Source organism: Thamnophis sirtalis, unplaced genomic scaffold (genome assembly GCF_051295495.1).
Source record: "Thamnophis sirtalis isolate CommonGarterSnake01/CBP01778 unplaced genomic scaffold, rThaSir2_p1.2 scaffold_1, whole genome shotgun sequence".
NCBI classification, from domain to species: Eukaryota; Metazoa; Chordata; class Lepidosauria; order Squamata; family Natricidae; genus Thamnophis; species Thamnophis sirtalis.
Window position 1 is genome coordinate 164,141,827 of NW_028261381.1, and position 17,941 is coordinate 164,159,767.

Genomic DNA, 17,941 nt, shown 5'->3' on the forward strand with positions numbered 1-17,941 from the left:
CAAATATATCTAGCACACCTTCCTCCTCCTATTTTTCCCCATAGCAACAACCCTGTGATGTGGGTTGAGCTGAGAGAGAATGAATGGCCCAGAGCCACCCAGAAGGCTTTCATGCCGAAGGCTAGACCGGAACTCACAATCTTCTGATTTCTAGTCTAGCAGCTTAGCCCCTACACCACTAGCTCAGCTTTAGCTACACTTCCTTCCCTCCTTAACCCCCACTGAAAAAAAACATCTGTTCCATCTGGGGTGGGGAATCCCCTCTCCATTCCAGAGTTTGGTGGGCAGCTGTCTCACCTCTTTGCAATGTCCTGTCCTGATTCATTTTCTCTTGCCTCATCCTCAATTCTAGTCCCTGGGGATTGAAATGGACCTAATTGTCTCCTGCCGCACATGTGTTCTCTCTTAGCATTCTGGAATGACCTTCCCAAAGTAACCTTCAATTACAAAAATAATTAAACTCCCTTTCCCAGGGAGTTCCACAGACCCCCTTCCCTTCTGAGCAATGAGAAGACTCCTGCAGATGCAGCCAACCTCTGGTCTAGAATCTGGAGGCCCCTCCCTTCTCCCACCCTCCCTTCCGTCTCTTCTGTGCTTTGTACAAATGCAGGCGGCTTAGACAGACGCCGGGCTGCCCCCTGAGCAAGAGACACCAACTTCTCAGTTCCCAGTTGAAAGGTAGGTGGCCAGTACCTGGATCTCCTCTGCTTGCTCTTGTTTTTCTGATTAAAGAAGGACCGTTCTGGTACTAAGATGCAGGCAGAAATCAACGGTGCCATGGTAAAAAAGTAAACTGAAAAATGTGTTCCTTTGGAAGTTCCTAAGGTACAAAAATGGTAATCCACAAGAAGAAAAAAGTGAGAAGAGAATCAGGGAGGAAGATTGGAAAACAGTAATGTGCTTCTCTTCTCTTGAGATGAAGTTAGTAAATAGGAGTGGCAAATGATGAGAACGTTGGCAGATAAATTAGGTTTATCAACTTAAAGCGGTCTCCAAGCTCCAGCTCTTGGCTGTGTCAAAACTGGCTATGTTTTTGCTGAGTCAGTTTCTTCATTGAAAAATCCTTCCTTAATGCATTAATCACTTAATCTGAGGAAACTTCATTAGCAGGCTTAGCACACTCTTCTTGTTCAGCTTCGTTGGTGTTAAGACCTCAGAGGATGGCTATTCCTTCTCTCTTCCAAAGAGATTTTCCAAAATAAGAACCATTCTCCAGATTACATTTGCTTCAGTATACGAGGTGATTTCCAGAGTGGGAACTTAATGAGAAGGCAATTTGTTTGGGGATACCAAATGGTTTCCCTGTTCTCATGTATAAGCAGGAGAAGCAATGAATCGGAATAGCCTGTTTGCAAGTTATCAATAGCTGAGTCTTGCTCCGACATCCAAAAGTAAAGGATTATGTCTTTTCACAATGCATGTTGGTAGCTGATGGAACATGCCACTATATGTGATGATGATGATGATGATGATGATGATGATGATGATGACGACGACGACGATAGGCTTCAGAAGAGATGAAATGCATTCATAAATAAGGAAGACGGTTGTTAAAGGTTGATTGGGCTGTTAGAAACTTTCATTTGCAGACGCAAAACTACAAAAAAGGCACACTAGAAGGTACAGGAAACCCAAAGAAATGGATTCTAATCTTTCATCTCTAGCTTGGAAGAAATAAATTCATGTTAGAACACAGTGGTTTTTGGACCATACAGTTTAAATTTGTGAGGTTTGTGGACGAGCCTGTGAATCATAAAAGTCATGATCTCTTTTAAATAATTGTTTCAGTTTCTAAGTCTCTCATCTGTCATAATTTGGCTCAAGATAGTTTTCTGTTTCTCATATCTCCCTGGTGTTCCATTACTTCGTAAATTGTTGACACATTTTTGTGCGAAAGTTCCCTGTAGTTCAGGGCTCAAATCTGAGGCCCTGGATGCGTGAGGGAGCCTGTCTCCTAGTTACTGATTTATTTTATATATTAAATGCATACGTTATGTTGATAATTATTTGTTGTTTGCAGGTTTTCATGTTTTTAAGTTTTTTTTATTATTATTTTAATGTTAGAAGTGGCCCAAAGTAATTTATTTGAACTGGGTAATTATATAAATCTATGAAACAAAAATAAATCTCCTAAATGAATAGGAGAACTTTGTTCCCATCCTTCAGTGTGAACACGATTTGACCGACTGCAGGTATTCTTCGCTTCTTTTAAATCAACATTTTAGACCAAACTCAAGACCCAGGGGCTGGAGCCGGACTGCGGAGTGCTTAGATTTTGTCCCAAGGCTGCCCTGGAAACAGCGAAAGATGGCCCACGGTGCCTCTGCCAGCGAAAATGGAGCTCTTGCAAGGACTGTGGGCAGCCCTCCCAAGCTCAGTTTTCGCTGGCAGAGGGTTGCAAGAGGCCTTTGCAGCCAAAAATGGATCTCAGGAGCCATTTTTGCTGCCAGAGCGCTTGGGCCACCGGTTCCACCACAAAACCGCGCTCGACTAAACCGCGCCCGACTAAACCGCATCACTGATGTCATCAACAGGGCGACAACAGCGCGGAGACAGAAGCACGCTGTAAACCCTAAACCTAAAATTAACCCCTAAACCTAAACCTAACCCCCCTAAACCTAATCCTAAACCTAATCCTAAACCTAACCCTTAACCTAACCCTAAACCTAATCCTAACCCTTAACCTAACCCTAAACCTAATCCTAACCCTTAACCTAACCCTAAACCTAACCCTAAACCTAACCCTAAACCTAACCCTTACCTTAAGTTGAATCGGCTTGCTTTCAAAGCGCTATTTAAAGCGCCCTTCTTTCTCCGCGCTGGCTGTTGTCGCCCTGTTGATGACATCAGCGACGCGGTTTAATCGGGCGCGGCTTAGTCGAGCGCGGTTTTGACGGATCACGTGGGCCACCACAGGTGCCCCAACATGAGTGACACCTAGTGGCCATGCCCACCCTGGCACCCCGAGTTCAAACACAACCCTGATGCGGCCCTCAATGAAATCAAGTTTGACACCCTGTTATAGACACCAATCACTCCGTTATGAAGCAGCAGAGCGATTCAGCTCTTTCTGAAACAAATTTGGGAGAGTCACTTTGGTCTAGTGCAGCAGGGGTGCAGAAATTAATTTCCCCAGGGATATCACATGAGAAACTGGGGCTGTTGTGGGGGGGGGGCGCGAACAGATAGGGCTGTGAAGGTGTATAGGAGCACACGCACATACGTAAATTGGAAAATAAAAAAAGCAGTCGCCTTCAAAATAAAAGCAACGCAGTTGTATTGCATGCATGGTGCATACTTATTTATATTTGATTTCTAATTTCCAATTGACCTCCTGGGCAGGGGGGGGGGGGCACACCGGGACTGCCAAAGTGCCAGTTGTGATCCATGGGCTGTAAAATGCCCAGATCTGGTCTAATGCTAAAGGCACTAGGCTTGATACCAGGAAACTATGAATTCGAATCCTGCCTTAGGCCACGTGAGTGATTTGGGTCAAGTCACAATCTCAGCCAAACCTACCTCACAGGGATGGTGATGTGGGGAAAATAGGAAGAGGATGCAGTATTAGGAATGTTAGCTGTCTTGAGTTACTTATAAAAAATAATAAAGGGATACAAATAAATCATACATTTGTATTTTCCTTGATTTATCCATTGCCTCATGTTTTGTGGAGGAAAAAACAGAGGAATAAAGGCAAGAAAATATAGAAAATGGGTTTGAAGATGGAAATGCTTTTGACTTTCCAGGCAAAAAGGAGTGAGTTTTTGATATGGAGCATATCATATGATATGGGCTGTAAAAGGGCTGAATCAGTAGTGGGTTGCAGGCAGTACATCCCGGTACGGTCGTACTGGAGCCAGCCCGGAGCTTTAAGCGCTGCCTTGTCTCGCAGCCGGGGCCGCTCCGGGCCGCCGGCCGCTGGTACGCACTCCTGCGAGAGCTTCTGCGTAGTGCCGGGAGGCCGCGGAGAAGCTTCGCTCCGCTTCTCACCCAGCCTTCCCCCAGAGGCGATCCGGGACTTTCAGCGGTGGAGCTTGGAGAAGCAGCGGCCGCAGGCCGGGGCAGCGGTCTGCCTCGGCAGGGAGGGGATTTGCATCGTGGGAGCCGCCAAGCACCTTTGCTGCAGACCCAGGTGCTTGGTTGCTCCCGCGATGCAACCCCCCCCGCCGAGGTCAACCGCTGCCCTGCTGAGCTGCTTCGCAAAAGGATGCCCAGCTGAGCCTCACCAGGTATAAACCTCACCGCACGTCACTGTTCTGCCTTCTATCAAAATCAGCTTTGTTTCTTTTTACCACCAAGGCACACTCCCCCCCCCCCCATATTTTCCCCTTTGGCTGCCAAAAGACAAAACTTTACCTCTGTTGCATCTCCAAATATTTGGTAATGTCTTTCATTCTGGATGTAAGCATTTCATTTGTATTAAAACAAACTAGCAATCCATCAGTCTTGGTCATGTTTTAGCCAGGCCTGATTTTGGGGACACCCACAAGTTATGGGGCACATTGTGTTGTGAAAAAGGGGAGACATTTAGAAGATGGAGGGCAGGCAGGAATTAGGAACAATACATTCCCAGGGCTGGGAAAATGATAAGAGGGTCCAGATTCAGCTGTGACTTGCTGTTTGCGAAATACATTCGAAGGACATCATGAACCCAGAATACTGAATCAATCACAGTTTTGTTTTCAAAACATGTCAAATCAAAAAAAACGTAAAATAGGAAATAAATGCTGTTAACGCAAACAAGTTGCTCTCAGAAAAATGTGTGTTTGTTTGTGTGTGTGAGGGGGGAACTATTGCTGCTTTTAGTTGTTTGGAGAAGTTTCTCTCTGGATCATGCTTGGCTCTTGATTATTTTTGATCATATTCTTGATCATTTTTCAGGCCACCCCACTGCATTGATTCATTGTGCTGGGCACGGTTGATTCCCTTTGAAGCAAACAATCATAGAGCCATAATGTTAATGGGTTTTTTGTTTTTTTTAGGGGCAAAGTATAATCTAGCTCAGGGGTATTAAACTCGATTTCATTGTGGGCCACATCAGAAAAGATATTAAAGTTAGCAATCCAGGTAGTATAAATGTTAAGCAAGCAACATAAAATACAATTATTAAAAAGTTGAGAGAAAAAAACCCAATAAAATGTTCCAAAAGGAAATTGAGAATTGTAAACTTTTCTTACACAGCCCCTATCAAACCTGAGAAAAATATATTACAATAGCTGACATGTCATTTATTTATTTATTTATTTATTTATTTATTTATTTATTTGTTTGTTTGTTTGTTTGTTTGTTTGTCTTGTATGCCGCCCACTCCCGAAGGACTCCGGCCGGCTCACAAAAGACAAGGGAAAGGGGGAAACGAGACAAAGACAACATATTAAAAACAAAACCAACCAACATTCACAATTTCCGTGGAGGTAGATGTTTCTCAGACCCCCCCCCCCCAGCCTGCTGGAACAGCCAGGACTTGGTGGCTTTGCGGAAGGCCGGGAGGGTAGTAAGGGTCCGGATCTCGACAGGGAGCTCGTTCCAGAGGGCCGGAGCTGCAACAGAGAAGGCTCTCCCCTGGGGAGTCACCAGCCGACATTGGCTGGCAGATGGAATCTGGAGGAGACCCAACCTGTGCGATCTAATTGGTCTGAGAGAGGTAATCGGCAGGAGGTGGTCTCTCAGGTACCCAGGTCCGATGCCATGTAGGGCTTTATAGGTAGCGACCAGCACCTTGAAGCGGATTCGGAGACTAATAGGTAGCCAGTGCAGCTCGCGGAGGATAGGTGTAACGTGGGTGTACCTTGGTGCACCCACAATCGCTCGCGCGGCTGCATTCTGGACTAATTGGAGTCTTCGAACACTCTTCAAGGGCAGCCCCATGTAGAGCACATCAACTCATTAAAAAAAAGAAGTTAGAAGAGAACCAATGGTTAATGCTGAGCCAGAGGCATTGCCGCCTGTCCATATTCAGGCAGGGGTAGTTGATCTTAATGATTCTTTGCCTGATATTGCGTGCCGCTACGATGCAAACGTGGCAACCTTGTGTGTTATTTCGGGATTGATGTTGAAAAGTAGAAATGGTTTGTAGTGTTGATTGGTGAGTCCTGTTTTGTTGGTCAGGAGCCCAGCTCAGTGAGAAAATCCAGACCAAAGCATCCCAAAATGTTAGCTGCTTAAGCCTCTACTTAATCCATTCATTAATTACTTTCTAAATAAATCATTGCACACTCGAATAGATTTAGATTTAGATTTAGATTGCTTTTATTTATAGGCCGCCCTTTTCCCTGAGGGGACTCAGGGCGGCTTACAACCTATAGGGAGGGGATACACATAATGACATATACAGACAGTACATAATTAAAAAATAGAAGCAACATTCATTCATCATTCGGGTGGGGACAGATCCTAATCTTTAACCCCAGGCCTGGCGGGATAGCCAGATCTTAAGGGCTGTGCGGAAGGTCTGGAGGGTGGTGAGGGTACGAATCTCCACGGGGAGGTCGTTCCAAAGGGTCGGAGCTACTACTGAAAAGGCTCTCCTCCGCGTAGTCCGTGAGGAGGTAATTGGCAGGAGGCGGTCTCTTAAATAGGTTTAAAGAGGGGCCAATCTTAATGTTCTTTTTCTTTTATTCCCCACTCCAACTCTTGTCTCTGCCCTTCATGGTATTGGACCTGGGTACTTGAGAGACCGCCTGCTGCCAATTACCTCCACTAGACCGATCAGATCCCACAGATTAGGCCTCCTCCGAATTCCATCCACCGGCCAATGCCAACTGGCGACTACCCGGAGGAGAGCCTTCTCTGTGGCTGCTCCGACCCTCTGGAACGAGCTCCCCGTGGAGATTCGAACCCTCACCACCCTCCAGGCCTTCCGCAAAGCCCTTAAAACCTGGCTGTTCCGACAGGCCTGGGGCTAAAGAGCTTTTGCCCCCCCCTCGAATGGTATGGTTGTTGTGTGTTTTTAAATTGTGTATTGTTATGTTCGTCTTTTTATCCCCTGTCTGTACCCCCTTCCCTGACTTGAATTGTGAGCTCCCCTGAGTCCCCTTCGAGGAAAAGGGCGGCATATAAATGAAATAAATCCAATCCAATCCAATTTCCAGACCCAAAATTTCAGTCCCACCCACCCCCCTCCAAAGACCACAGAGCCATTGGGGGCTCCCTGCTGTTCCCAAAATCAAGTTACCTACCAGAGTAAAGCAGGTGGCAATGTATATTGAATAAATGAATGAATGAAGATACTAGGAAAGGAGCTTTATTCAACCAGATTTATAAATGTCTAAATTTCGGAAGTATAACACTCCACCATCACTATGTAAATTTTTCTCCCATTAAATCATTAATGTCCGTGTCACTTCCTCACCTCCATCTAATGCAGGGGTGTCAAACTTTATTTCATTGAGGGACGCATCAGGGTTGTGTTTGGGGGTCAAGATGGGCATGGCCAGCTTGACATCAGGGGCTCCTGTGGCGGGCCGAGTGCTCTAGCAGTGAAAACTGGATCCCAAGCTTCATTTCAGCTGCGACGGCCTCCTGCAACCCTCTGCCAGTGAAAACGGAGTTGGGAATGCGACTTGAGACCATCATGAGCTGCATTTTTGGGTGCGATGGCCTCCTGCAGCCCTCTGCCAGCGAAAACGGAGCTCAGGAGAGCTGCACACAGCCCTCCTGAGCTCCGTTTTCACTAGCAGAGGCACTGCAAGCCAGTCCTTCGCTGTTTCGAGGGCAGCCCCGTGGGCCAGATCTAAGCACCCTGCAGGCTGAATCCGGCCCCCAACCCTTGAGTTTGACACCCCTGATCTAATGCTAATGAAAGATGGCAAACTGAGCAACAGGATAATATTCCATGGTGAAGTTTTGGTCAAATCCTACCAGTTTTCTTCTGTATCTTTGTCTGTCTTGGTAGAAAGGACAGCAATCTTTGCCATACTGGCAAATATCTATAGCTCGGGTGTAAGATGAGGGCGAAGGTTCGTCCTCCAAGCTTGTGGGTTGGTTTCTGAACGTTTCATTACCAGGCAGGGTAACATCTTCAGCGGAGTTTAGGGGAGTCTTTGCTGCTGCTGTTGTTGTTGTTTTAACATTTAAACACTTTTTGCTCTGTGTACAGGTAATCCTTGATTTACAATCACAATTGGGTCCAGAACATTTGTTAAATGGTGAGGTTGTTAGTTAAGTGAGATATGTGATCATGAGATGATGTAACTTTTACAAGTGCACTACCATTGCCAAGTGCCTGAATCATAGTGAAGGCGTCACAGGGAAGCTCCATTTTCACTGGCAGGGGCACCACAGGCCAGTCCTTTCCTGTTTCCAGGGCGGCCCTGTGGACCAGTTCTAAGCACCCTGTGGGACGGATCCAACCTCCGGGCCTTGAGTTTGACACCCCATATGTAAGACATCTGTATACTCTTGAGACACTATTCTTTAAAGTTTAGGCGACTCTTTCAACACTCCCATATTTTTTTCAGGGTTGTGCAGAAATTTGAAATAAATCAATGAATTGGAAAGTTTAATGAATTGCAGAAAAATTCTGTGTTCCTTATTCCTTTCCTTATACCATTTCCCAAGCGCAAACAGCTCTGGTGCAGAGTGCTGAAAAAAACCCAGTGTTGGTTACTTGATGCACAATGCAGAAAATCCCACCGAAATCTCACCTTCTGTCTGGCAATAAGAACAAAACATAAGACAATTTATTCCATGTGGCACCCCCTAATAGGCTGTGTGACGTGATCCATGTGCTGAGGTTTGAAAAAGGACTGACTCTGTCTTTTTCTGCAGACTTGATCACACACAAGTCCCCACGGTGAGTCTCTGGGTTGCAGTGCAGAATTTAGCTGATTATATGAAAGCTGGTTTCTTTTTCCAAGAACCATTTGGGAAACTCGATGTACTTTGCCTTGTCTCACACTCACACCCATTCACCCCCCCCTTCCATCCTTGCTGAGGGTTGCTGACCACGTCACAAGGCCTTTCAATGAACTTAAGATATTGAAATTATGTCATTTCCCGAAGCGGAAGGAGATAAGACCTGGAAATCCTTGAGCGCAAAAGCTTCTTCCTCTAGAAATGAATGTTTTGCTCTTTTGACTCTGTGACTTCCAGATTTTACACACACTGAAAAGTTAAGTAGAAGTTGCAGTACTGATTGACCAGAGGGCTTGATTAGATTAAGAGGCAAAAAGTCATCCGTTTTACAACATGCCTTGGATAATCAAGTCACAGTGAACTGAAATGCATGTACATAAATATCTGGAAGATAGCCTATAGCGGGGGTATCAAACATGATTTAGCAATAGCAATAGCAATAGCAGTTAGACTTATATACCACTTCATAGGGCTTTCAGCCCTCTCTAAGCGGTTTACAGAGTCAGCATATTGCCCCCAACAACAATCCAGGTCCTTATTTTACCCACCTCGGAAGGATGGAAGGCTGAGTCAACCCTGAGCCGGTGAGATTTGAACAGCCGAACTGCAGAACTGCAGTCAGCTGAAGTAGCCTGCAGTGCTGCATTTAACCACTGCGCCACCTTGGCTCTTTCATTGAGGGCTGCATCAGGGTTTAGTTTGACTTCAGGGGCTGGGCTGGGGATTGCTGGGTGGGGTTGGCCAGCTTGACGTCACTTGTGTTGGGGCAGTGGTGGGTTCTAGATTCCATCGCAACCGGTATGCTGCGACGGGGCCGGGTGTCCACCATGCGCACCCACCGCCTGCAAAGCTCCAGCTGTTTGGCGGAGTATCACACAGATGCCGTATGCTGCAAATACAGGTAAGGAATGACGGCGGGCGGGCCCTCCAAAGCACCATTCTGGTACGGTGGCTGCGGATTTTGGCAGATCCTGGTACATGCGTACCGGGGCGTACTGCATGGAATGCACCACTGTGTTGGGGCATCTGTGGTGGCCCAAGTGCTCTGCCAGCAAAAATGGGTTCCCAATCTCTGTTTTCGGTTGAGACAGCCTCCTGCAACCCTCTGCCATAGAAAACAGAGCTTGGGAGGGCCACTTGCTGCCTTCACAAGCTCTGTTTTTGGCTGGGACAGCCTCCTGCAATGCTCTGCCAGTGAAAATGGAAGTAGGGAGGTCTGCGCATGGCCCTCCCAAGCTCTATTTTTGCTGGCAGAGGCACTGTGGGCCAGTCTTTCGCTGTTTCCAGGATGGTCCCGTGGACCAGATTTAAGCCTTGAGTTTGACACCCCTGGCCTACAGTGTCTTTTAAAGCAGCTTGCCTGCAGAACAGTGGTGGGTTTCAAATTTTTTTAGAACCTCTTCTGTAGGTGTGGCCTGCTTTGTGGGAGTGGCTTACTGGCCATGTGACCTGGGGGAGTGGCTTGCTGGCCATGTGACTGGGTGGGCATGGCCAATTTGTAAAATGTGGTGAAACTCACTTAACAATGCTCTTGCTTAGCAACCAAAATGTTGGCTCAGAAACTCTGGCATTGAAGTGTACGTCTTAAAACTGTCAAGTTACAAGACCCTTGCACCCCTAACCCTTTAGAAAAAAAACCCAGGGGTGTTCAAACTTGACAGCTTTAAGGCTTGTGGACTTCAACTCCCAGAATTCTTCCTCCAGTCATGTTGACTCAGAAACTCTGGCATTGAAGTGTGCGTCTTAAAGCTGTCAAGTTACAAGACCCTTGGACCCCTAACCCTTTAGAAAAAAACCCCCCAGGGGTGTTCCAACATGACAGCTTTAAGACTTGTGGACTTCAGCTCCCAGAATTCCTCCTCTTGCTCTTCATCTTAATGATGTGCGGACGGGCGGGGGGAGGGAACTGGAAACGGTTCTAAACGGCACGGTAGATTTGTGGAACCTCTTTTATAGAAGAGGTTAGAACTGGCAGGAACCCACCCCTGCTGCAAAAGTTGTGGGTGCTCCAACACTGGAGGTTTTTAAGAAGAGCCTGGATAGCCAATTGTCTTGAATGATATACTCCTGCTTGGGTAGGAGATTGGGCCTCCAAGTTCCCTTCCAATTCTCTATTTCTATTATTTCTTTTGATTTGTTCAAAAGATTCAAAACAGCCCCTGAAAAAAAGTGATTACAACCGGTGCCCCACCCCCCACGCATGCTGGCAGAGACCTGAAGACCAGGCGGCCAGCGGGAGCTGCATGCGCATGCGCAGCAGAGCTGAACTGGGGCGACAGCTCGTGTGCCATCAGAGAGGGCGCTGCCGGCCACCTCTGGCACACGTGCCATAGGTTTGCCATCACGGCCTTATTCCATTTCAGACAAGTGGTTGTCCAATCTCTTCTTTAAAAACTTCCAGTGTTGGAGCATTCACAACTTCTGGAGGCAAGTCCTTAATTGTTTAATTGTTCCACTGATTAATTGTTCTCACTGACAGGAAATTTATCCTTAGTTGCCCGAGAGACAAACCACCTACCTATACTGCAGAGGTCTCAGAAGTGAATGTGTCTTTGGTGGTGGTGGAAAGTTGTCAGAGAAGGTTGGAGAAAGGGTCATATAAAGGAAAGTAGAGTCAGGATAAATGGGGAGGACCATCCAAGTCTTCTCGGTGTCTTTGATTATTATGGGCTGGCAAGAATACTCCCTCCCCACTTTGCAATTTCTTCTTCAAAGGAAAGGAAGAGGGAAAGGAAGGAGAGGAGAGAAGGAAGGAGGGAAGGAAGGAAGGAAGGAAGGAAGAAGGGAAGGAAGGAAGGAGGGAAAGAAGGAGGGAAGGAGAGAAGGAGGGAAGGGGGAAGGAGGGAGGGAAGGAAGGAGGGAAGGAAGGAGAGTAGGAGAGAAGAAACGAGGGAAGGAAAGAGGGAGGGAGGGAAGAAGAAGTAGGACCGTTGTAAGATAAGATGGATCTATGGGATGGTAAGAAAGCAATCTTCAAGTATATTGTCAACTGTAGGGAAAAAATTGTTATAAATACATATTATTAATAACAGTTATGAGATCATATAATTGTGAATGTATATATGAAATTGATAAAATAATTTTTTTTTAAAAAAAATTCTTCTTCAAATGGTGTCTCTCCAAGATCCATTATCCTTTCTCTGGCTCAGGCAGAATCTTTTTCAGCCTTTTAACGTTCCTTTCTAACGAACCACTGCAGTCATTACCCACATTATGCTAGTAAACAACAACCCTATTGGCATGGCTTTTTATTACTCAAACATATTCTTTCATTTATTGTGCATTAGAGTGGATCAAGGGGCAGGGAAAGACATAAATGCTACTGTAATGAAGAAGAAAATAATAATTCTGTTCCCCGAATCCAGGGAGATGAGGAAAGGGTGGATATAGTGCATGATTGATGGGCTTCAGGGTGAAGAAAAAGGGACCACTTGGGTTATCCACCAGCCCCATGTTTCTTCCTTACACCCTGTGATCTACCACTGCTGGAATTAATAGTGTGAAATCGGCCAATAGGAGTCAAAACTGAGTCAAAGACACATATTTTGCTACTGCATTAGAGGTGGGTTTCTGCGGCAGCAGAGGTGGGTTTCTAGTGGCGGCAGCGGGAAGCTCCGCCCACCTACATAATGGTTCTGCACATGTGCAGAAGCATCACACGAGCACGCAAGTGAGCAAGCGAGCAAGTGCATGAGCGAACCGGTAGTAAAATAAATTGAAACCCACCAGGGTTAGAGCCGAGGTGGCGCAGTGGTTAAATGCAGCACTGCAGGCTACTTCAGCTGACTGCAGTTCAGCAGTTCGGCTGTTCAAATCCCACTAGGCTCAAGGTTGACTCAGCCTTCCATCCTTCCGAGGTGGGTAAAATGAGGACCTGGATTGTTGTTGGGGGCAATATGCTGACTCTGTAAACCGCTTAGAGAGGGCTGAAAGCCCTATGAAGCGGTATATAAGTCTAACTATTGCTATTGCTACCACTGTACAGCATCATCAGGAAAGTTTTTAAATAAACTACTCCCCCCCCCCAAATAAAAATATAAAGCAAAGAAGAATGTACATATTCCATATATTCTGGTCCTTGGCTCTCTCCCAATGTTAAGAGCTCCAGGCACCCAAAATATACCCAACCCTGGTAAGATTTGTAGTCCCAAATGGTGACATGTACTAGCTCTGAGTAAATGCATAGAATAGGACTGCCTACACCAATGGCAATGGTTGTGATAGCATAGACTAGGGATCTCAAACTCAATTGCATTGAGGGCTACATCTGGATTGTGTTTGACCTCGGGAGGGGGGTAGTCACTGAGGCCTGAAATGGCCAGCTCAATATCACTTGTATTGGGGGCACCTGTGGTGGCCTGGGCGGATCTGTGGGGGGGGAATCTCTTGCATCCCTCTGCCAGTGAAAATGGAGCCCAGGAGGGCTGCACTGGCAGAGGCATCATGGACCTGTCCATCACTATTTCCAGGGCAGCTCCACAAGCTAGTTCTAAGCACCCCGAGGGCCGGATGTGGCCTGTAGGCAAGGGTGGGATTCAGCCGGTTCAGACCGGTTTGGGCGAACCAGATGGTAATTTTGCATCCAGTTCGCCGAACCTGTTGTGGCAAGGACTGGCTGGCCCCACCCACCCTGTCCCTCCCCTCCCAGGAATCTCCACGTGGCCCGTCCATCATGGCAGGTAAGTACAGGGCCAGCGCAGAGGCTCCGGGAGGGAGAAAAACAGGCCTAGTGGAAATCCAGAAACGAGCCTATTTCCAGCTTTTGGAGGACCTCCAGAACCCGGGGAAGGACGTTTTCACCCTCCTGGAGGCTTGAGGAGTCTGGGGAGGGTGAAACCCCGCTGCTGTGAGGAGACCAAGTAGGCCATGCCCCTCCCCATGGCCACGGCTACCCAGCAACCAGGCAGAGAACCAGTTGCTAACATTTTTCAATCCCACCCCTGCCTGCAGGCCTTGAGTTTGACACCTGTGGCTTAGATAAACCTCCAGGTTCAAAGGCAGTCTACCTTGGAGTATCATTCTGGAAGTAAGGAAGCCAGCAGAGCAAGAAGACAATTGCCTCTGAACTTACTTGCTGGCTTTTCAGAAGCAACACGCATGGCTATTGTGCACATTAGTTGGTTCCATGACTCATTACATCAAGGTTGCTGCTTATGGGGGACATTTCCGTCAACTCCTCTTAAATCCCATACATTTACAATTCCCCAGCCATCTGTGCCCATTTATGAGCTGCTGGAGGACAAGCAACAGAAGGAAATTGGAAGGGGTCTTCCAGTTTTATTTGGAAAATAAAAGTGTTGCATCTAACCCAGTCTTCAGGATATTGGCCAAAGCTGGAAACGTTTCTAGGATTTTGTTCATCATAAGTCATGTTTTTTTATTATTTCTTGCTATTCATTTCCCTGGCAACTTTTGACTTTTCCCTAGTTTTGCCCTGATTTTCCAAGATTATTGTTTCTGATTCTATTCCTTCAGGAAGCTTTTTGGATAAGTAGGTTGATGTTTGTTGGTTTCTAGTAAATAAACCTCAAGCTATATTTCTAAGTAACTGAGCTGAATGGTGTATGTGCTATGAACTGATTGGACTACAATAACAATAAGAGAATGACAGAGTTGGAAGGAATCTTGGAGGTCTTCTAGTCCAACCCCTTGCTCGAGCCAGAGACTGTACCATTTCAGACCAATGGCTGTCCAGTGTCTTCTGAAAAGCCTCCAGTGATGAAGCACCCATAACTTCTGAAGGCAAGCTGTTCCATTGATTGAATGTTCTTACCTAGGAAATTTATCCTTAGAGTTCTAGTTTGCTTCTCTCGTTGTTTAGTTCCCATCCATTGCTTCTTGCCTTCTGGTGTTTTGAAAAATAGGTTGACCCCCCTCTTCTCTGTGGCAGCCCTTCAAATATTAAAATATTGCTATCATGTCTCCCCTAGTATTTCTTTTCACTGGACCAGATGTACACCCAATTCCTGCAAATATTCTTCATATGTTTTAGTCTCCTGTCCCTAAATCTCTTCTAAAAATGTCCAGTGATGGAGCATCCACAACCTCTGAAGGGAAGCTGAGCAGTGGATAATTGTTCTCACTGTCAGGAAATTTCTCCTTAGTACGAAGTGGTTTCTCTCCTTGGTTAATTTCCATCCATTATTTCTTGTCTTGTCCCCAGGTATTTGGAAAACGGGTCGTCCCACTCTTCTTTGTGGCAACCTCTGAAATATTGGAAGATTGCTATTATGTTACACCTAGTTCTTCTTTGCATTAGATTACGCCAGGAGTGGGTTCCTGCCAGTTCTAACCTCTTCTATAAAAGAGGTTTCACAAATCTACAGTGCCGTTTAGAACCATTTCCAGCTTCCCACCCCTCTGTCCGCACATCATCAAGATGAAGAGCGAGAGGAGGAATTCTGGGAGTTGAAGTCCACAAGTCTTAAAGCTTTCAAGTTTGAACACCCCTGGATTTTTTTTCTAAAGGGTTAGGGGTGCAAGGGTCTTGTAACTTGACAGCTTTAAGACTTGCACACTTCAATGTCAGAGTTCCTGAGCCAACATGACTGGAGGAGGAATTCTGGGAGTTGAAGTCCACAAGTCTTAAAGCTGTCAAGTTTGAACACCTCTGGGTTTTTTTCTAAAGGGTTAGGGGTGCAAGGGTCTTGTAACTTGACAGATTTAAGACTTGCGTGCTTCAAATGCCAGAGTTTCTGAACCAACATTTTGGCTGCTAAGCAAGAGCGTTGTTAAGTGAGTTTCACCACATTTTACAAGTTGGCCACGCCCACCCAGTCACATGACTGGCACGCCACTCCCACTCAGTCATATGGCCAGCAAGTCACTCTCACAAAGCAGGCCACACCTACAGAAGATGTTCTAAAAAATTTGAAACCCACCACTGGATTACGCATACCCAATCCTGCAACCATTCTTCATATGTTTCCTCTTCCAGCCCCCTAATTATCTTTGTTGCTCTTTTCTGCTCTGTTTTTCCAGAGTCTCAATCTCTTTTTTTGTGTCGTGGTGACCAGAACTGGATATAATATTCCAAGGGTGGTTCTTACCAAGGCAGGAGAGCAGTGCATATTGAATATGTACTGTAATGCATATCCACTTATGTTCTCAGCACTTTATCTATCACCATGCACTCATGTTCCACATCACCAGGTCCACCTAACGTGGCCAAGATTGGGAAACGCTGCCCACGAGGAAAGCTAAATACAAAATACAGAATAACAGAGTTGGAAGAGGCCTTGGAGGTCTTCTAGTCCAACCCACCGCCCAAGCAGGAGACCGTGTACCATTTCAGACAAGTAACCATCCAGTCTCTTCTTAAAAGCCTCCAGGGATGGAGCAGTATCCAACTAGAAATTATCCACTGTAATTTTCCAGCAGGAGATAAATTATTGTTGAGGAAGGGAAGAGATGTTAAGCCTCCTCTCCCCCCACCCCCAGCTGCATTACGTCATCGTTGGGTTTTGTTCCCAGCCTAGACTATCCGCTTGCAAAGAGAAACCACAAATTCTTTACATTCAGCATAAACAGAAAGTCTCTCAGGGCTGTGGGTGGGTCGTGTTTTTTGGGGGTGGGGTTTTTTTCTTCCCATCTAATTGCTCCTGTGATGGATGGGATGCAGGACTGGATGGGAAAGGGCAAAGGCAAAGCAGATGTTCTCCAAAGAGTTGAATGTCCTTGCTTGATTTATAAATCAATCCTGGCTTCATTTACGTAATCCTCTGCCTGCCCGCGTAGTGGGAGTGGGGCATTTCTCAGAAGGGACCCTGATGAAATTCTTTTGCCATGAGCTGATGAGGCTGATTAGGCTGCTGGTGCTGGTGGGAAGGCCTTGAAACTCACTGATAAACCTTGGCCTGGCCTCTGATCCGGAACATGGCTAGAAGTCTCTTAGGTCTCTGGAGGCCACGTTTTTGATAAGGATTCCAAGATCTGTCTGTGACATCTCCAACTTTGAGGCTGTAGGGCATTTTTCTAGGGAAACTACCTTTTATGGAATATGTTTCATTTTGAGAAGAGTGTGATTGTGCGTGTGCGTGTGCACCCCTGACTATGTGTGTCTGTGTCTCACCTAAATATTTCCTCCTTCAACCTGATGTTCTCGAGACGCATTGGACCAGTCACTTTCATCTAGAATTTGCAGCCAGACAGGCTCTGGAAGGAAGGATTTTCTAGTGTTAACTAAGTTTTTAGATAGTAGCTATGACCACTCACCTCGTTGAATCAAATTACTTGGAGTCTTGCAGCTATATGTACACATCCTTCTGAAACCACCTAATTTTTAGCTTGATTAATATTTTGTAGTGTATTGTGTTGAAAAAAATCAAGCCCCTGTGATGTTCACGATTCGTTGAATTATGTTTTAGTATATTGTATTTTCACTCTGAAAATGGATTAGTTCAGTCTAAAGGTAATGTATTTTTGTGCAAACATAGTTTACCACTGAATCACCGTTCTTGATCTAGAATAACAGAGTTGAAAGGGACCTTGGAGGTCTTCTCGTCCAACCTCCTGCTCAGGCAGGAAACCCTATACCACTTCAGACAAATGGCTATCCAACATCTTCCTAAAAACTTCCAGTGTTGGAGCATTCACAACTTCTGGAGGCAAGTTGTACCATTGATTAATTGTTCTAACTGTCAGGAAATTTTTCCTTAGTTCTAACTTGCTTTTCTCCTTGATTAGTTTCCACCCATTGCTTCTTGTTCTACCCTCAGGTGCCTTGGAGAATAGCTTGACTCCCTCTTCTTTGTGGTAACCCCTGAGATATTGGATCACTGCTATCATGTCTTCCCTAGTCCTTCTCTTCATTAAACTAGACATAGCCAGTTCTTGCAACCATTCTTCATATGTTTTAGCCTCCAGTCCCCTAATCATCTTTGTTGCTCTTCTCTGCCCTCTTTCCAGAGTCTCAACATCTTTTTTACATCATGGCAACCAAAACTGAATGCAGTATTCCAAGTGTGGCCTTACCGAGGCATTATAATGTGGTATTAACACTTCACGGGATCTTGATTCTATCCCTCTGTTTATGTAGCCTAGAACTGTGTTGACTTTTTGGCTATCTATTCCAAGCTGATTCTTA

At 45.9% G+C, this 17,941-nt stretch overlaps 1 protein-coding gene across 1 annotated transcript in view; it reads left to right on the forward strand.

Moving 5' to 3' along the window:
- Positions 1-635: 635 nt before the first annotated feature.
- The window catches only part of TBXA2R (thromboxane A2 receptor), a 44,957-nt gene continuing 27,651 nt past the window's right edge, over positions 636-17,941 (forward strand). The window contains exon 1 of the mRNA XM_087702539.1: positions 636-678. The gene's annotated coding sequence lies outside the window, so the exon portion shown is untranslated. The remainder of the gene's footprint in view (positions 679-17,941) is intronic.